At 38.4% G+C, this 15,361-nt stretch overlaps 1 pseudogene across 1 annotated transcript; it reads right to left on the bottom strand.

Annotated features, from left to right (window-relative positions):
- Nucleotides 1-11,194: 11,194 nt before the first annotated feature.
- LOC102878207 lies at nt 11,195-12,278 on the bottom strand (annotated as a pseudogene). The gene has a single exon (XR_439367.3). The product of XR_439367.3 is annotated as a glyceraldehyde-3-phosphate dehydrogenase pseudogene (transcript).
- Nucleotides 12,279-15,361: the final 3,083 nt, after the last annotated feature.

Raw genomic sequence — 15,361 nt, forward strand, 5'->3', positions numbered from 1 at the left:
CCCCACACCCCCACCTCTCCTACCACTACAATTCCAGCATTTCATTGGATTCCTTGCAGTTCCTCAATTCAGATATCTAAATCAGGGACCTTGCTGGGCCTTTGGGCAAAATTTAACTAGTCGTCTCTTTTTGACAATAAAGCTTTATTGGAGCACAGCCATGTCCATCTGTTTACGTATTATCTATGGCTACTTTTGCATTGTAACAGCAGGGTTGAGCAGTTGCAACAGAGACACCCTCTGCCCCTCTGCCCCTGCACCTGACTACACAAAGCCCGAAATACTATCTTGCACTTGACAGGAGTTTTCAGGTCCCAGATCTAGAGCATTTGGGATTTATGGCCAAGAGGCAGGGATGACACCACAGAATGGAGAGAAAAATACTTTATTTGTTCCCTTTCGAGTCTAGGCCCTGATAATACTTAGGATAGAAAATGCATTATGAGGAAACTATCTAAAGACTGCATATACAGAAGTCCTATAACTAAAGACAAAGAAGAAGTCATCTTGAGACTGGTAGGAGGGGCAGAGATGTGAAATGGGCTGCTTCAGTACCTATGTGTGGTGGTGGAGAATTGTGAGGGATGTCTTGGCTTCAGAGGTTCCCCCTTAACTGCAAGGGGGGGCGGGCAGGCCCACATTGGGCTCCTCAGCTTGGAGCATCAGTACTGGGAAGAGCAACCCTCACAAAATCTGACTGTGAAAATCAGCTGGAATTTTGTCCATCTGGATGAGACAGAAGGTGGCTGGAAACCCGCTTGTCATCTTAACAGACCTGTACACAAACTCTCTCATGTTCAAGTACTCACCCTGGGCTCCAATAAAGGGACAGCAGCTCAGAAGGTACCAGAGACATTCAGGGAGAGACTGAGTTATGTCTTTCTGAGTTATGCAGCTTCAGAGTGAGGGCTGGAGGGAAAGCTGCCATTGTCCCAGTGTTGAGCCCTCCTCCTGCACAGAAGGGAAGCAGACACCATCTGTCCTGTGTGGAGCCCTCCTTCACATGCTCAAATCTGAATTTTCATTGGCCTGGTGAACCCCACCTACCTTGTCCCATCTACCTTGTCCACCTCCAGAGGTCTTTTTGCAGCTGGCAGGTAGACATCATTGGCCTACAATACAGCTTTTTTTGGACAACTTTCAGAGTCTGTAGGCCTCAGGCAGGTGGCAGCTGGCTTCAGTGGACTCTGAGACTTTCGCAAGTGACCCCAGGCTCAGCACTGGTGCAAAATTGGAATCTGCATTAACCCATTGAACACCACTCACTCCACACTGGTGACTCCCAGAGATGCCGCTTCACCCAATTCCTGTACCACCCAAGACTCTTTCAGCAGCTGAGCCTTATGGACATCTGGCAGGCAGTGGCAGGCCTAAGGGTTCCCTGGTCCTTTTGCTGAGCTGCCTCAACCTTGGTACTGGTGATGACTGGCCTTGATTCATGTTGTGACCTCTCCTACACATCTCAAGGTTCAGCACAGGCAGTGACTGGATCCCTCTGCAGCTCTACTGAATAGCCCAAGACTAGTCACAGGCAGCAGCTGACCTTGGCCTGCACAGAAGCCCCTTCCAAGAGCCCCCAGGACCAGCACACCTGGTAGCTGGCTTCAAATCATAATGGAACCCAACCTGATTGGCCACAAGCAACACACCCAAAGGGTGGTCCTGGCAGACACCAAAACCCACTGGGGTGGATCCTGCTCTGCAGGACCAGCCCTCGCACTGCAAAGCAGTTTGTACCATGTGGGAATGGCCAATTCTCACAGCCAGTAATCCTGAAGGTCAGTCCCACCCACTGAAGTGCCAACAGCAATCGAAGCTCAACTACAACTGAAGGGCACACATAGTCCACACAAGAACACTCCTGGAACATCTGGATTAGGTGACCAGGGAGACCATTCCACTGAGTCCCACAGAACACCTACTACATAAGGTCACCCTGCCAAGACTGGGAGATGTAGCAGATCTACCTAATAAATAGAAAAAAAACTCAGAGAGGCAGCCAGAATGAGAGAACAAAAGAACATGTCCCAAATGAAAGAACAGGATAAAACCCAAGGAAAAGAAATGAATTGGAGGCAAGTAATCTACCAGATAGAGTTCAAAACAATAGGTATAAGGATGCTTAAGGAACTTAGTGAGAACTTCAACAAAAAGCCAAAAAGGACATAGAAACCATAAAAAAAGAACCAGTCAGAAATGTAGACTATAATAACTGAAATGAAAAATACACTAGAGGGAATCAACAGCATATTAGGTGAAACAAGATCAAATCGGTAATTTAGAAGACAAGGTAGCAGAAAATATCCAATCGGAACAGCAAAAAGGAAAAAAGAATTTTAAAAAAGATAGTTTAAGGGACCTCTGGGACAACATCGAGTGTAACAATGTTTACATCTAAGGGGTATGAGAAGGAGAAGTGAGAACAAGAGGTTAAGAACCTATTTGAAGAAATAATGACAGAAAAGTTCCCTAACCTGGTGAAGGAAATAGGCATATAAGCCCATGAAGTGCTGAGTGTTCTAAATAAGATGAACCCAAACAGACCCACACCAAGAAGCATCATAATCAAAAATGCCAAAGATTAAAGATAAAGAATCTTAAAAACAGCATAAGAAAAGCAGTTACCTATAAGGGAGTGCTCATAGTCTGTGAGATGATTTCTCGACAGAAAATTTGTAAGTCAGAAAAGAATGGCAGAGAATATTAAAAAACAACAAAGACTGCTCTACCCAGCAAAGCTATCAATTAAAATTGAAGGTGAGATAAAGAGCTTTTGGACAGGAATAAGTTAAAATAACTCATTACTATCAAGCCAGTATTATAAGAAATATTGAAGAAACTTCATTAAGAAGAAGGGGAAGGAAAAAATAAATAAATATCAACAATAAAATGGCAATAACTGTACCTATCATTAATCACTTTACGCAAAAGACCCTGAATTGCCAAAGCCATCCTGAGAAAAAAGAATGAAGCTGGAAGCATCACTCTGCCTGACTTCAAATTATACTACAAAGCGACAGTAATCAAAATGGCATGGTATTGGCAGCAAAACAGACACACAGACCAGTGGAACAGAATTGAGAGTCCAGAAGTAAACCCGTATTTATATGGCCAAATAATTTTCGACAAAAAAGCCAAAACATACAGTGGAGAAAGGAAAGCCTATTCAATAAATGGTGCTGGGAAAACTGGAACTCCACTTGTTGTCTATTACCACACACCAAACTTAACTCAAAATGGATTAAGAACCTAAATATAAGAACTGAAATAATAAATTACATAGAACACAACATAAAAGCTAAACTTAAGGACCTTGGATTTAAAGAGGATTTTATGAATTTGACCTCAAAAGCAAGGGAAGTAAAAGCTAAAATAAATGAACGGAACTACATCAAAATAAAAAGCTTCTGCTCAGCAAAAGAAATTGTCAACAAGGTAGAGACAACCACCAGAATGGGAAAATATATTTGCAAGCAACACCTCCAATAAGGGCTTAATATCCAAAATATACAAAGAACTCATAAAAGTCAATAACAACAAAAAAACAAAGGAACTAATCAAAAAATGGGCAGAGGACCTGAACAGACACTTCTCTCTAGAGGACATAAAAATGGCCAACAAATATTTGAAAAGATACTCAACATTGCTAGCTATTAGGAAAATCAAAAGCAAATCAAAACCACAACGAGATACCATATCACACCTGTTAGAATAGCTATAATCAACAGGACAAGTAATAACAAATGATAGAGAAGATGTGGAGAGAAAAGAACCCTCATACACTGCTGGTGGGACTGCACATTAGTACAGCCACTATGGAGAACAGTATGGAGGTTTCTCAACAAACTAAGAATTGATCTACCGTATGATCCAGCAATCCCTCTACTGGGTATTTACCCCAAAGACTTGAAAACCCATACCCGAAAAGATATTTACACACTGATGTTCATAGCAGCATTATTCACAGTGGCCAGGACATGGAAGCAACCAAAGTGTCCTAAGATAGATGATTGGCTAAAGAAGCTGTGGTACAAATATACAATGGAATATTACTCAACCATAAGAAGAGATGAAATACTGCCATTGGTGACAACATGGATGGACCTCATGGTAACCATGCTAAGCGAAATAAGCCAGACTGAAAACGTTGAAAATCACATGATATCACTTACATGTGAAATATAAACATAAAAGCAGCATATGAACAAGACAAACAGACTCATGGACATGGACTATAGACTAGTGGTTACCAGAGGGTAGAGGGTGGGGGGAGAGGGGGAAGGTAGACAGGGTAAAGGGGGTCAAATATGTGGTGACAGAAAGAAATCTAACTATGGGAGGTGAATACACAGTGTAAATATATATATGCCTTACTGCTGAAGTGTAAAGCTGAAAATTATTGGAATTAGTTAACCAATGTCACCATAAAAAATAATTTCTTTAAATGTAAATGGTTTAAATGCTGCAATTAAAAGAGATAGAGTAGCTGAATGGATAAGAAAACAATACCCATACATATGCTGTCTACAAGAGATTCACTTCATATTGAAAGATACACAAAGACTGAAGGTAAAGGAATGGAAAAAGATATTTCATGCAAATGAAAATAAAAAAAAAAAAACAACTTGGTAGCAACACTCATACCAGACAAAATAGACTTTAAAATGTAGGCTATAATAAGAGACAAGGACATTACATAATGACAAAGGGATCAATTCAACAAGAAGACATAACCCTAATAAATATTTATGCACCCAACATAGGAGCACCTAAATATTTAAAGAATATATTGATTGACGTAAAGGAAGGGATAGATATTAATATAGTCATAGTAGGAGACTTTAATACCCTATTGATGTCAATGGATAGATCTTCTAGACAGAAAATCAACAAGGAAACAGCAGCTTTAAATTACACAGTAGACCAATGGATTTAATTGATATTTTTAGAGCATTTCACCCCAGAGCAGCAGAATATACATTCTACTCAAGTGCACATGGAATATTTTTCCAAGGTAGAACATATTAGGCCACAAAACAAGGACATTTAAAATTGAAGTCATATCAAACGTCTTCTCTGACCACAGTGGTATGAAACTAAAAATCAATTACAAGAAAAAAAAACTGAAAAATTCACAAACACACGGAGGCTAAATAACAAGTTATTAAACATTGAATGGGTTAACAATAAGTTCAAGGTAGAAGTCAAAAGATACCTTGAGAACAATTAAAATGAACACATAATGATTCAAAAATCTATGGGACATAGCAAAAGCAGGCCTAAGAGGGACATTCATAGCAATCCAAGCCTACCTCAGAGAGAAGAAAACTATCAAATAAACAATCTAACTTTCTTTTAGGTAAAGGATTTAGAAAAAGAACAACAAAGCTCAAAGTGAATAAAAGAGAGGAAATGATAAAGATCAGAGTGGAAGTAAACGAAATAGAGTCTAAAAAAACAATGCAAAAGATAAGTGAAACCAGGAGCTGGTTCTTTGAAAAGATAAATAAAGTTGATGACTCTTTAATCAGACTCATCAAGAAAAAAAGAGAAAGGAGCCAAATCAGAAATGAAAGAGAAGTGACAACTGATACCACAGTAATACAAAGAATTTTAAGAAAATACTATGAAAATTATATGCCAAAAAGTTTGACAATCTTGAAGAAATGGATAAATTCCTAGAACATATAATATTTCAAGACTGAATAAGAAGAAATAGAAATTCTGAACAGACTGATTACTACTGATGAAAGCAAATCAGTAATAAAAAAACTCCCTACAAACAAAAGTCCTGGATTGGATGACTTCACAGGTGAATTTTACTAAACATTTAAAGAAGAATTAACACCTACCCTTCTCAAACTATTTTTAAACATTCAAGAGAATGAAAGGCTTCTAAGCTCATTTTATGAGGCCACCACTACCACAATTCCAAAGCCAGACAAAGGCATTACAAAAAAAGAAAATTATAGTTTGATACCCTTGATGAATGTTGATCCCCAAATCCTCAATATATTAACAAGCAATTCAGAAATACAGTAAAATGTTGTACACCTTGACCAGGGATTTATTCCTGGGATGCAAGGTTGGTTTATATCCACAAATCAATCAATGTGATACACCACATAAACAGAATGAAGGATAAAAATAATGTGATCATATCAATAAATGCAGAAAAAGCATAAATGCTTTTTAAAACAGTATCCACCACCCATTTATGACAAAAACTCTTAGTAAAGTTGGAATAAAAGGAACATACCTCAACATAGTAAAAGTCATATGTGATACACCCACAGCTAACATCATATTCAGTGGTGAAAAGCTACAAGCTAAAAGCTACAAGCAAGGTAGGCTTCTATTTTTTTAATTTTAAATTTTTTAAATTGTTTATTGGGGTAACATTAGTTAATACAATTATATAATTTTCAGGTGTCACATTATAATTTGACATCTATATATTCTATCGTGTGTTTACCACCCAAAGTCCAGTTTCCTTCAGTTTCCATATATTTAATCCCTTTTAGCCACTTCACCCTCCCCCTACCTCCCTATATTTGATCCCCTTTAACCATCTACCTACTCTCACCTCCCCCACACCCTACCCTCTAGTAACCACTAGTCCATTATCCATGCCCATGAATCTCTGTTTGTCCTGTTCATATGTTGCTTTTAAGTTTATATCCCATATATAAGTGATATCATGTGATTTTCAACGTTTTCAGTCTGGCTTATTTCGCTTAGCATGGTTACCATGAGGTCCATCCATGTTGTCACCAATGGCAGTATTTCATCTCTTCTTATGGTTGAGTAATATTCCATTGTATATTTGTACCACAGCTTCTTTAGCCAATCATCTATCTTAGGACACTTTGCTTCCATGTCCTGGCCACTGTGAATAATGCTGCTATGAACATCAGTGTGTAAATATCTTTTCGGGTATGGGTTTTCAAGTCTTTGGGGTAAATACCCAGTAGAGGAATTGCTGGATCATACAGTAGATCAATTCTTAGTTTGTTGAGAAACCTCCATACTGTTCTCCAAAGTGGCTGTGCCAATTTGCAGTGTATGAAGGTTCCTTTCTCTCCACATCCTCTCCAACATTTGTTATTACTTGTCCTGTTGATTATAGCTATTCTAACAGGTGTGAGATGGTATCTCACTGTAGTTTTGATTTCAAGCATATTTTTTTAAGATCAGTAATAAAACAAGGATGATCACTTTCACCACTTCTATTTAACGTAGTATTGGAAATCCGAGCCACAGCAATCAGACAAGAGGAAGAAATAAAAAGCATTCACATTGGAAAAGAAGTAATAAAACTCGTTATTTGCAAATGCCATCATGCTGTATATGGCGAGCCCTAAAGATTTCACCAAAAAACTATTGGAACTGGTAAATGAATTCAGTAAAGTAGAGGATACAAAATTAATACTCAGAAATTGGTTGCATTTTTATACACCAATAACAAATATTCAGAGAAATTAAGAAAACAATACCATTTCCAATTGCATCAAAAAAATAAAGTACCTATGAATAAATTTAACCAAAAAGGTAAAAGACTTGTGCTTGGAAAATTATAAGACTTTGAAGAAAGAAATTGAAGAAGATATACATAAATGGAAGCATATTCCGTGCTCATGAATCAGAAGAGTTAACATTGTTATAATTTTTGTACTACCCAAAGCAATCTGTAGATTCAGTGCAATCCCTATCAAAATACCAGTGGCATTTATCTCAGAACTAGAACAAATAATTCTAAAATTTATAAGGAGTCATGAAAGACCTTGAAAATTTATAAGGAGTCATGAAAGACCACAGCAATCTTGAGAAAGAACAAAGTTGGAGGTATCACATTACTTGATATCAAACTGTACTACAAGTCTGTAGTAATCAAAACAGCATGGTATGGGCATAAAAGCAGACACATAGATCAGTGGAACAGAATAGAGAGTTCAGAAATAAATTCACATCTATATGGTCATTTAATCTGTGACACATCAGTTAAGAATACTCAGTGGTGTAAAGATAGTCTATTCAATAAATGGTGTTTGGAAAATTGGAGAGATACATAAAAACATACAACTGGACATCTTTTTTATACCATATACCAGAAGAAAGTCAACATAGATTATAAAGACTTAAATGTAAGGCCTTGAATCATAAAACTCTTAGAGGAACACATAGGCAGTAAACTTTCTAATATTGCTCTTAGATATATTTTTTTGATACATCTCCTTTCTAAACTTTCTAATATTGCTCTTAGATATATTTTTTTGATACATCTTTGATACAGCAATGGAAACAACAGAAAAAACAAACAAATGGGACTACATCAGACTAAAAAGTTTTTGCACAGCCAAGGAAACCATTAATGAAATGAAAAGACATCCTACTGAATGGGAGAAAGTAGTTGCCAGTGATACATCTGATAAGGGGTTAATATTCAAAATTTATGAAAAAAACTCACAATTCACCAGCAAAATGACTAAACAATTGTCCAATATAAAAATAGAAAAGAGGACCTGAGTTGACGTTTCTCCCAAGTGGATATACAGATTGCCAGTAGACATATGAAAAGGTGTTAAATGTCACTAATCATCAGAGAAATGCAAATTAAAACCATAATGATATATCACCTCTCACCTGTCAGAATAGCTATCATCAATAAATCAACAAACAAAAAGTGTTGGCAAAGATGTAGAGAAAAGGGAACCCTTCTGCACTGTTGGTGGGATTGAAGTTTGGTGCAGCCAGTATGGAAAATGGTAAGTAGGTTCTTTAAAAAATTAAAAATAAGACTACCATATGACCTAGTGTTCCAGTTCTGGGTATTTATCTGATGAAATCCAAAACACAAATTTGAAAAGATATATGCACTCTTATTTTTACTGCAGCATAGATGTGGAAGCAATCTAAGTGCCTTTCTCCGTCCCCCCACCCCCAGCTTTGTTGAAGTATAATAGTTAATTTGTTGCTCATATTTACATTGTACAATTCGATGAGTTTTTTCAATTATAGTTGGCATACAATGATATATTAGTTTCAGTTGTACAGCAATAGTGATTAGAGATCTATATAATTCATGAAGTAGTCACCCCCAAGTGCCTTTCAGTAGTCGATTGGATAAAGAAGTGGCACATATATAAACAGAATATTACTCTGCCATGAAAAAGAATGAAGTCTTACCATTTGCGACAACATGTATGGACCTGGAAGGTATAGTGCTAAGTGCAATATGTCAGACAGAGAAAGATAAAAAGTATATAATTTTACTTATATGTGGAATCTAAAGAACAAAATAAACAAAACAGTAACAGACTCATAGATACGGAGAACAAACTGAAGGTTGCTAGATGGAAGTGGGGTGAAAAAAGGTGAAGGGATTAAGAAGTACAAATTTATAGTTACAAAAGAATCATGGGATGAAAAGTAAAGCATAAGGAATATAATCAATAACATGGTAATAAGTATGTATAGTGCCAGGTAGCTACTAGAATAGTCAGGGGATCATTACATAAATTATGTAAGTGTCTAACCACTATGCTGTATACCTGAAACTAATATAAAATAATATTAAATGTCAATTGTAATTAAAAAATCAAAAAAGGGAGGAAAAAGGTGAAGTGGAATAAGAGGTCAGATTTCCAGGTATAAAACTAATAAGTCACGGGATGTCATGTGCAGCACAGAGAATATAGTCAATAACATTGTGATAGTGTTGTACTGTGTCAGATGATAGCTGGACTTATGGTGATAACTTCTTTGGTTATATAAATGTTGAATAACTATGATGTATATCTGAAATTAACACAGTATAGTATGTTAGCTGTATTTAAATAAAAGTTTAAAAATGCAAATATGTGCAAAATTCTATGAAAAAACTTTTCTGCATCCACCGAAATAAGAAAAAAGAAAATGCATTATGATGTAAAAGCCAGATATCTGAGTCCTGTGCCTGCATTCTTAAGAATGAAAACAATTCTTTACAAATAAAATGATTACAGTAAGAAATGGAAGCAGGAAAAAAATTACATTTTGTTTAGCTGTATAATATAATATTTAATTTATTGAGTGTTTATTATGTGTTAGGTACTGTGCTCAGCAATTATTGCCTATTATCTCATAAAATAATACACAATTGGCATAATTTACATATAGGCAAGTCTATATCAATATTAATTGCTTATCAATTATAAAAATATGTAGCATAATTAAAAGCTCCCAAAAAAGATTTATAAGTATTATAGTACCATGTGACCTTGGGGAAGTCATTATGTTGGTCCGTGCTTAAATGTCTTCATCTTTTCTCTTACTTTATAGGCTGCTAGTGTGTCTGAGATGTAATTCATAAAAGTTCTATCAAAATTGTAAATTATTCTATAGACATTAAATTAAGTCATTAAATGTTTCAGATTGTGCTGTGTAAATTTTACATAGGATATAATACTAGTTATACCTGGAATTCTTTTATTTTTAAATTTATTTTAATTAGTTTCAGGTATACAGTACATTGGTTAGACATCTGTATAGTTCATAAAACGATCCCCCCAATTGCTCCCTCCATCCCCTGTCTCTCCATCTAACTAATATATTGATGCTAACTGCATTCCCTATGCCATGCTCCCCATTCCCATGACCATCCTTCAGCTACTAATTTGTACTTCTTTAACCCTTCACCCCATTCTCCCATCCCTCCATCTCCCCTCTCCTCTGCCCTTCACCAAATCGTCCACTATATTAGTGTCTGTTTTTGGTTAGTTTGTTCTTTTTATTCCTTTGATTCTGCATATAAGTGAAATCATATAGTGTTTATCTTTCTCTGTCTGACTTAAATACCCTCTAAGTCCATTAAAGCAATGTCTTTTTCTATCTCCTTCCTTTTAGTCTCTGTGTCTTTTAATCTGAAGTTTCTTAGAGGCGACATGTAGGGGTCTTGTTTTCCTTTCTATTCATCCACTCTATATTTTAGTTGGAGCACTTAATTCTTTTCCATATGAGGTACTTATTGATAGGGATGTAGTTACCATTCTTTATTCCTGTTTTTGATACGTTTTTTTCTTTTTTTCTTTTTTCTTTTGGGTTCAGTGAACTTTACTGATGGTACATGACAAGGTAGGGCTCCCTAAGCCCTTCCCCTTCTTCATGGGGTATGGGATGGAAACTGGAGGTCAGAAGATTCTGTGTGTTGCGGGATCGATTTGGGGCAAGGACTCTCCAGGAGATAAGGGCCTCTTCCTCTCACTGGGGCTGATGGTCCAGGGGGCTCTTACTCCTTGGAGGCCACGTGGACCATAAGGTCCACCACCCTGTTGCTGTAGCCAAATTCATTGTCATACCAGGAAATGAGCTTGACAAAGTGGTCATTGAGGGCAATGCCAGCCCCAGCATCGAAGGTGTAAGAGTGTATATCACTGTTAAAGCCATGGTAAACAACCTGGTCTTCAGTAGAGCCCAGGATGCCCTTGAGGGGACCCTCTAATGCCTGCTTCACCACTTTCTTGATGTCACCTTATTTGGCAGCTTTCTCCAGGTGGCAGGTCAAATCCATAACTGACACGTTGGGGGTAGGGACATGGAAGGCCATGCCAGTAAGCTTCCCATTCAGCTCAGGGATGACCTTACCCACAGCCTTGGCAGCGCCAGTAGAAGCAGAGATAATGTTCTGGGTAGCCCACTGGCCATCATGCCACAGCTTCTCAGGGGGCTACCCACGGTCTTCTGGGTGGCGGTGATGGCATGCACTATGGTCATGAGTCCTTCCATGATGTCAAAGTTGTCATGGATGACCTTGGCCAGGGGGGCCAAGCAGTTGGTGCAGGAGGCATTACTGACAATCTCGAGGGAATTGTCATACTTCTCATGGTTCACACCCATCACAAACATGAGGGCATCTGCAGAATGGGCAGATATGATGACCCGCTTGGCTCCACCCTTCAAGTGAGCCCCAGCCTTCTCCAGGGTGGTGAAGACACCAGTGGACTCCACAACATATTCAGCACCATCATCACCCCATTTGATGTTGGTGGGATCTCACTCCTGGTAGATGGTGATGGGCTTTCCATTGATGACAAGCTTCCTATTCTCAGCTTTGACTGTGCCTTTAAACTTGCCATGGGTGAATCATACTGGAACATGTAGACCATGTAGTTGAGGTCAATGAAGGGGTTGTTGATGACAACAATGTCCACTTTGCCAGAGTGAAAAGCAGCCCTGGTGACCAGGTGCCCATTACAACTCAATCCATTCACTCTGACCTTCACCATTGTGTCTCAGGGTTGTGGCTGGCACTGCACAGGACACAGAGAGCCCATGATTTTTTTTAAAGAAGTCCCTCCAACTTTTCCTGTAATACTGGCTTGGTAGTGATAAATTCCTTTAGTTTATTTTTGTCTAGGAAGATCTTTATCTGTCCTTCAACTCTAAATGATAGCTTTGCTGGATAAGTATCCTTGGTTGTAGATCTTGGGTCTTCATCTACAAGCATTTCTGTCCTGTGTTGTTTCTTTTGAGAAATCAGCTGCCAGTCATATGGGTGTTCCCTTATAGGTAACTATCTGCTTTTCTCTTGCTGCTTTTAATATTCTTTCTTTGTATTTAAACTTTGGCATTTTAATTATGATGTGTCTTGGTGTGGGCGTCTTTGGATCCCTGTTTTTTGGGATTCTCTGAACTTCCTGGGGTTTTATGTCCATTTCCTTCACCAGGTTAGGGAAGTTTTTCATCATTATTTCTTCAAACAGCTGTTCAGCATCTTGATTTTCTTCAGTTGCACCGATCAGATGGATATTTTGAGCCTTGATAGTGTATCTTATCTCTTGCCATTCTGATTGAGCATCCTTGGCTTTCCCATCCTCTAGATAGGGCATTTGATCCTTTTCTTTATTCACTTTGTTTATTCTTTGTCTATTCCATTTAATATACTTCTCATCTCAGATAATATGTTCTTCATTTCAGACTGGATTCCTTTTATAATTTCCATTTCCATTTTATGTTATTTATCTCTTTATTGTAGTTCTCATTGAATTTATCTACACTTCCCAAAAGTTCATTGAGCATCTTTATAACCAGTTTTTTGAACTCTGCATCTGTTAGATTACTTGACTCCATTATATCTGGATCTCTGTTCTGTTCTCTCATTTGGTTTCTACTTCTTTGTCTTCCCATTGTGGCTGCCTTTCCGTGTCTATTTCTATGTACCAAGCAAAGCTCCTAAGTCTCCCAGTCTTATTAATGTGGATTTGTGAAGTAGGTGTCCAGTGGCACAGTCCTGAGAGGGGTTCAGCTGCAGGCCAAACTTAGCCCAAGCCTCTACCCACTCTGGGGCCATTTGTTAAGATTCAGCAAGCAATCCACAGATGCTGTGCTTATAGTTGCCTCAAAAGGTCACACCAGAAACTGAGGCCAGCTGCCTCCAGTGTGAGTCTAGGCGCTGCTCAACAAGAAGCACCTGACATGCTGAAGATATACCTGGATGTGGCTTGGGTGGGGCCGTGAGTTGGGGGAGGCAGGGTTTTAGGGAATCTTCTGGGCAGAGTGACCTCTGTCATCCAGTTTGATAACGTCTAGGCTATGGTGGCGCTGTGTCCACGCACTGGGAGGCGAGAGGGCTCAACAGGGAACAATGGATACCACTGGTACTTCTGTACAGAGTGAGTCTCGCCTCCGCTTTCACACTGACGATGTCTCCCTTAAGTCCCTGGTGCCCCCTGTGCACAGCCAAATCGGCATTGGTGCTTAGAGTGAGCAGATCTGTCACCGTGAAAATCTGCTTGCAGATGCGGTGCCTGCAGCTGCCGCTGTCACTGCCTCTGCTGCAGCCTCCATCTCACTCAGCCGCTGGAGACCAGGCAGCCTTGTGTCCTCGCCCCATCTTACCTTCTGCTGTTGCAGGGTGATTTCTTGGATTTTTCCCTAGCTGTATGGCTTGTTCATCTAGATCCCAGGCAATTTTTCCTTGCTGCTTGCTGCTTGTTTCCATCACAACTTTGATTTGGTCACCAGAGGGATGAACAGAGTTTCTATCATCTACGCTTCTATCATCCCCACCCCCCCCACTCCCAGAATTCTTTTTCATGGGACTGTATAATGCAGAGCAAAGACTCAGTAGTCTGAGAACCTGAGATGAATACCCAGTTCTATCATTTATTGGTTGTGTAACTTTTGTCAAGTTATTTAATCGCTTTTAACCTTTATTTGTTGGTTGTAAAATGATAGCAGTGATGCTAGCACCTCTCCCTGCAATATTTTTGTAAGAATTAAATGAATGCAAATAGAATGTATAAAAATGATGAAATCTTAACATGCAGTATTATTTTCATACCTTGAGTCTTCTACACTGTTTCCTCCACAGTACTCCAGACATTTGCCTTCCACATACCCTCAGCTCCAGCATGTATACAGTAATACTCAAAACTGAGAAGAAACTGCTCCTGCACAACCATATCTAAGGGCAGAGACCATGAACTCTGTTAATCCTCATGTTTTGATATTTTCCACATTCTTGCCTCAAGGATTCTTTCTGTGCTCACTTCATTGTATGTTGTATTAAGATGCAGTTATTTTTGCTTTGTAATCTGAGCCAAAATTAAAAAAACAACAACCCACAAAAGTAGGAATGTTTTCTAGGTTAAAAAAAGTAGTAAAACCTATGCTTAGATGATAGAATAATTAACCATTTAAGAAATATTTATTGACATGGATACTTTGATATGTACTAGGACCATAAAGATCAATAAGACATGTGGGCAGCCCATAGCCCTTGGGGAAGAAGACAGTTCATATGGAACCCAATTTTACAAATCAGTTTAAGGAATGAACAAAAGTGCCATGAAGCGCAGATTAGGAGTTGTCCAACTCCATGGTGGTGGTGCTAGAGAACTTTTAACAAAGGAGATAATTATCAAGTTGGCTTTTGAAATATGGTTAGTTTTTTTTTTTTTTTCCTCCAGGTAGAGAATGGAAGAAAAGGCACGTTAGACAGGGAAATCAATTCGGCAAAGGAATTGAGGCATGAATTTCAAGGGATATTCAAAGAACAGTGCAGAGTCCCATGTAGAGAAATTGTGAGGTAGAAGATGAGGCTTGAAAAGTAGATAGAGGCCCTACCGAAGGCCTTATATGCCAGATTTACAAGCTTCACCTTTATCCCGTTATCAATAGGAAATCATGAAAGATTTTAAGCAGAGAAATATGGTCAATGGTCAAATTTATTTTTAGGAAGATAATTAACTGCAGGTAGGAACTGCATTTAATAAGAGAATATCCTGATGGCAGTTGATATATTAAAATAGTGTTGGGGAGAAATAATGAGTCTAAACAAAGGAGACACAGTGGAGATAGAGTGGAAAGGATGGATTAGAGA

Source organism: Pteropus alecto, unplaced genomic scaffold, assembly GCF_000325575.1.
Source record: "Pteropus alecto unplaced genomic scaffold, ASM32557v1 scaffold109, whole genome shotgun sequence".
Taxonomy (NCBI): Eukaryota; Metazoa; Chordata; class Mammalia; order Chiroptera; family Pteropodidae; genus Pteropus; species Pteropus alecto.